Source organism: Crassostrea angulata, chromosome 3, assembly GCF_025612915.1.
Source record: "Crassostrea angulata isolate pt1a10 chromosome 3, ASM2561291v2, whole genome shotgun sequence".
NCBI lineage: Eukaryota > Metazoa > Mollusca > Bivalvia > Ostreida > Ostreidae > Magallana > Magallana angulata.
This window is the reverse complement of record NC_069113.1, coordinates 16,710,006-16,716,514: the sequence shown is the minus strand read 5'-3', so window position 1 is coordinate 16,716,514 and position 6,509 is coordinate 16,710,006.

The window sequence follows — 6,509 nt, the reverse complement described above, 5'->3', positions numbered from 1 at the left end:
TAATCCTTTTTACGAGCATATATAGTCCCCACTTATCCTTTTTAGGCTAATACTTAAATGAAACATAGCTTTTGGATAACGGCGTGCAGTGACCTTGCACAAAGTCAACGTGAAGGTCATAACAGATCTCTTTATAATCAGTTTTAGACGATAGATTTTTTTCCCATTTGGTTAATCTGTTCAAATTAAACAAAAAATGCTTGTATGTAAGAGGTAATGAGATTGAATTATAATTTCTATGCCAGCTGGAAAATTTCCAAGTTATAGGTCAATGTCAAACCATCTGATCTGAAACTCTTTTTATCTTAATGTCTACTATCAAAGCTGGGCCCTTTGAGATTGTCACCTTCTCAATGTTGTTTTGTTGAGGAATTTTAAAATGGTATCAAAAAATCATAAAAGGTATTAACACTATGTATCTTAGTAGAAAAAGCGAAAAACATGCGCAATGAAAACTAAAGTCGACCTCCTTACGTCATATCAAATATAAACCTATTGATTTTTTCAACTATGTCATGAATTTGTTGTGACCTGTTTTAAACTGTTATGCATTTGTTGTGACCTTGCGAAATACAATTTACAGTACGTCTTTCTGGAGGCAAATATAATTTTCAACACTGTATATTCCTTATTTTACGCGTCCCCTTGTAATCATATAAATGATCCGACGGTTGTCATAAGCAATATGAGATATGAAATATTTATCTTTCATTCATTGAATACCCAAAATAGGATATCATTTTGACAAAGAAGAGTTATCAGATGGAATAAGTTACAATCAACTCAATATGCTATTTCCTTTACCTGTAATCTCTAATGATATTTATGTATTTCACATAATTTAGAATAAAGCTGACATGAATTCATAAAAGCCTTTGTTCGCGATATTAGATTTGATCGCTACTGAACTATCACAGGGGTTATATATATACCGTTCGACAAAATTACGGTCGGTTACTTTCCGATCAAGGCATTAATGATGCAAGGACTTCTAAATGCATGATCTACAAATTGTAGTAAATTATGTGTAAAAATAAAGGTAACTATCAATCACAGGCACCTAGCATCGGGGGGGGGGGGGGGGGGGGGGGGGGGGGCTGCCCCCCCCCCCCCCCTATTTCTCGCAGCAAACAATTTTTTAAAATCTACATATAAAAAATAGAAAAATCATGGAGTTGCCCCCCCCCCCCCAGTTTTTTGGGAGTATGTAAAAAATTGATATGAAAATGAGGAAATGAGGAGTGAAATTGAAGTTATATAGTACGCCAGCCCCCCCCCCCCCCCCCCCCCCACCCCAGGGATTAGGATTTTGAAGATTTCAAGAAACCTAAAATTTCCCTTTTTTTTCTTTTTTTTTCTGCCCCCCCCCCTTCCACTTTCAAAAACGATGCTACGTGCCTGAATCAATAAAACATAAACTATAATTATTCTTTGAAAGCTTTTCCAATGTATCCCTATTATATGCACATATAGTGCTGCCTTAATTCGCATGAATATCTAACACGCGTGTCGTTCATACTGAGTGCATAACGTCTGCGTGCATCTTTTAGAGGTCCCCGACGGCACTTCATCCAGTACATTAATAATAGTAAATGAAAGCAAAGGGACCACGTTACATCGTTTCCATCGTTCTCTACATGAGCGATGTTAGCCAGACACAGGAAAAAAATTCTACAACTATAAGGGCTTTTTGAAATATGCGTACCTGGATTTCTGTCTCTCTTGTTTCGTCGTTCATTTGATAATACCTGTGCAGGGATTTTCCAGAGACATAAAACAATATTTTTTTAAATGTGGTGAAGCATGAAAAGTGATATCAGCCTTATATAGGAGTGTGGACCGATAAGCAGAACAATATAAATCGACAACTAATATAGCGGTTGTCGGATATATAAGGAAATAATGCGTATTTATGAATTCATGTCAACTTTAAATCAAGACTATTTAATAACATTTATTACCGAAACTTCAAATTTTCGACTCTTGCGTATGAAAATAACTCTGACAGCTTTTGTCAACTCCGATTGGTTCGGAAGAGTTGATCGTTTAAATAAATATAGTAAAGAAAAGGGTTGAATTTTTTTTAAAACATTAAAAGACATGTTAATTATGTGCAGGGAAGAAAGAATTCCCTATTTAATTGAGACATAAAACTTTATTCGATTTTTATTGTTAATGTGATTTAGGATATTTTCGTTTCTGACATATATATTATTTTTCAAATAATATCTTCAATATGACTATATGTCAGAAAGGACAATATACAAACCATATAAAACTACATTACCTTATATTGTTTTGGTCTTCCATCTTTGTAGTTGGAGCGCTATGTTCTGCTAGATGTAGGAGTGGATCTATCTGTATGGGAAACACATGCTTTGGCTTGAGGTTAGCTGATGTTTAACTTAATGTTACTTCTATCACTTTTGTATCTTTACAACAAAAGGTAAATTGGTAACCGTCCAAAGTGTTCCAGTTGTTAAAACCAAGACTTTTTTCGGCGTAATAATATTGGTATGAACGGATTACATTCCACTGCAAATTATTTTTTCTTCTGTAGAAATGATGAATCATTGTTAAGGGGTAGGCGGAGCAATTAAGTAATTAAGTATTGACGAAATGATGGAATTCATCAGAACAACAAGTTCTCAAAGTAAAACTATTCAATGTAACACCCTAGTATTCAATGTTTATACTCATGACATGCTTAGTATGGAACTAAGTATTACATATTTATACTGAAATTCAAAACATTTTGTCAAGAGAGTTGATCTTCAAGCACCACTTGCATTGATCAAATATAAATACATGTACTAGTACTCCAGGAAAGCCAAATCTTATTCAACCAATGTTCTAAAACAGCTTCATTCATATTTCGAAGTTCAAATGCATTGTTCTGCTATGAATAAAATATTTCATGTGGCTTTTTTAAATAAACTAGACTTTGACCCGTGCGTGCACGGGTTGACATTGCATATGATATCGGGCATTTGCAAAATACATGTAGATACATCGAAACACCGTTTATTGTTGACACTTGCATAACCAAACTTCAAGCCTACAATAATGCTATCTGCTGAGTTGGAATAATCTAACTTTGAAGGCCTTCACAACAGTTAAAATGCCTCCCATATACCCGTAATATAGCAGAAAATTGCAGAATCGCTCCAAAACGATTATGGAGAAAATTAATAAAGTTGCAATGAAAAAAACAGTCAAATTGTTCACAACAAACCATTTTGAAGCTGTAAATACCTTTCTTCGAAAAGTTAAGCTCTGTAATTGCAGAATTTATTATATTTCAACAACGTTTTTACATACAATATTGACGTTCGAAACTCTTGGGATTTTTTTAGTAAATGCACTGTGTTAGAGTTATCTCCCGTATTGTCTTTAATGAACAGAAAAAAAAATTCAAATGGAAATTAACACGCATTTGTTTTATCGTTTCCAAGTTTATCCATGCAAATGTGATATTGTGGAAACATAAAATAAAAAGCCTCCCGTGATTTAGCGTGAATGTAATGCGCATGCGCAAGATTGTAAAATCCAAAAAATTCTGATTTCCGGAATTTTTTGAGGAATTTTCGTTGCTTATTAATTAACGAAGCTTGATTGAGACAAAATAAAAACAAATTGGTAATCTTCAAGTACCAATGATGTTTAAAATATATAAAACAAAAGACAGTACTCTTCCGATTTGTCGGTATTAAAGCTAAAAAATTCGAGTCTATTATTTTAATATAGTAGTATAGATGAATATGCATTGCTGTGTTAATGAAAGGTTATTTGAAAAAAATTAAGAAAATAAATTAACCCTATTAGACAAGTTAATCATATACTTGCTGGTTTCTAAATCTTATGGAAATAGTTTGATAAAAACCAAATTTACATAATATGTCTTGACATAATATTCATGGTAATATATATTACTTTACACTTTTTATGACCTACTATATCCTATGTATTGTCTTTATAGAGCATTGATTGGGATCATAATAGGAGGTCTCGTCGGTCTCATGATTGTCGTTTTGGTTGTTTTACATATAGGTAAGTTACAATACAATATATATCAATTGACTTAGTATCAATGTTTCTTCAGACTTCTAAGCTTACGTAAATCACCATAACGACTACACATTCTGAATCCAAAAAAAGCATTATATTTGATTTCATGGCTCTCAATGCAGAATATTTGACGGGTTATTTTTTTCTATTTCTTGGCAGTCTCGAAAATAGTGGGGTGTTGTGGAGGGAAAGTAGAACCAGCTTAGGCAATATCCTCAAAAGGCAGAACTTAGAAGAGAGAGAGAGAGAGTAGTATATAAATATTTTTGGTTTTTTTTGGCAAATTGTTTCTTTTTACAAATCATTTATAATACATTCTGTATAGAACATTTGACTTATCTAAACAATACATGTATGTATTGATTGTTTAAGATAACTTTTTACTCACGTGACGTCATTATTGATAGTTTTGCTTACAATTTATTAAAAATATGTAATAATCATTATTGAAATTAACGGAATTATTATGTAAACCTTGTGTTGGTAATGATGCATTAGCAGCAGAGTAATAAATTGTTTTTTTAATGTTAGACAGTTTTGCTCTTTTACTATATGTACTTTACTCTTTAAAACAGTGTATTTGCACTGACATTGTAGTATATACATAAACTGTTAACATGGTTTTTACAAAACTGTGTTAGATTTTTCATATTTTAATAGGGTCGGTGTAATACTTTGAGTACCTAGTTCGTATCACATGGTTATATTAAAAAAATTAAGACTCCTACTATTTTTCACAAAGCATACAATCAATTTTCTTAGAAATATTTGAAAGGAAAATTAATATGTTTTATATTTATTCATATCCTTTTTCCAAATTGAAATTGTTTAATAAAGTGAAATTATAGTTTTCATGTTCTCAAAGTTTTAAATAAAAAACTAATTTAAGCCTACATTTTGTTAAAAAAATTAAGCAATTTAATCATAAAACTACAAAAATTTGATTAGTTAAATTTTGTTACAATTCTTAATATTTTATTCAGTTATCTTTCCGTACAAATGTATCTTTTGTATCAGTTTTTTTAAAAATAAAAATGACAACTGTTTTGTGGGGGTTTTTTTTACATTAATTTTAGAATATAAGTTTATATTTGATGACCTTAAAATGTATTGAAAATTGCTAAAAAGGAGGATGTTTTAGAGGAAAAAATTAGATTCATGCAATTGTTTAGAATTTGTGTTATGCATTTTATTAAACTGATTCACGCATCCCCTAAACTTTTCTTTAGCGTAGCATTTCTCAGGATTTTGTGGGCTATCTTACTGCTACAATACCCAATGAGTATTACAATGTATATCTTTAAATAATATTACTCTATATTGCGTGCAGTTATCTACACGATTAATTTTAAAATTGTCTTAACTTTAAGACATCATGAAAGCCGTCATATTTACAAAAGTAAATATACCTTTTTTATGATAACAACTTGCTAGGAAGAAAAGAATACTCAGAATATATATATATATATATATATATATATATATATATATATATATATATATATATATATCTAAGCACAAACATTGCAATAACTCTCAAATTGACATATACCTTCCTATAGTGAATGATATAGATATTTATATAAAGCACAGGGAAATTCAATTTTGTTGGAGCTCCACCTCCGCCCCGAACGAGGCTTGAACTCACGACCTCTGGAACCCATTTTCCTAGCAGTGAGCGGCCACCGCGCTAGCAGTGAGCGGCCACCGCGCTACCCACTCGGCCGTCTAGGAAAGACAAAAATCTTGCTTTCGATGACGAACGGAACCTAGCGCGCTGGCTGCGCACTACACAGTCGCCTGAGATACAGGTGGAATACAGTTAAGGTATTCAATGTATAACGAAGGGATATTGAACAATTTTGAATTATTTTAAACTAGTTAAATATGTATTGCTAGATAACAATGAAATTGAAATGACCCAAATTCACACGAAAGACAACATATAAGGAGATGGTCATTTTGCAATTTAAGATTTTTTAAAGAGTTAATCTCCCCTTGATAAAAAAAGAAAATTTTAATTTCGTCAAAATATCTGCGGTAAATGATTAATTTTATTTCATATTTTAATAAAGAGACAGTTTAAAGTGATATCATGATTAAGAATATCGGACCATTCATTTATTAGGTACAAAATGTGGTCGTTATACATCGAATACCTTAAACGACAATTTGAGAGGATCGGAACGATACACATTGCATAGATACACACATATATAATAAGCACAAACATTGCAATAACTCTGACACTACACAGTAGCTTGAGATGGTAACAAGTCGTTTCGGCCTTTTCTCCGCTTGGCTCTAGATATGTTCGGCCCTAGCGAGATTCGGCCTTAGATACCTAGTCGTTTCGGCCTGACATATTAATTACTGTTGTTATAATAAATGTGTTTGTTACTGTAATTTCTGGGTTGTTGTTTTGGAAATGGTGTGTGTCC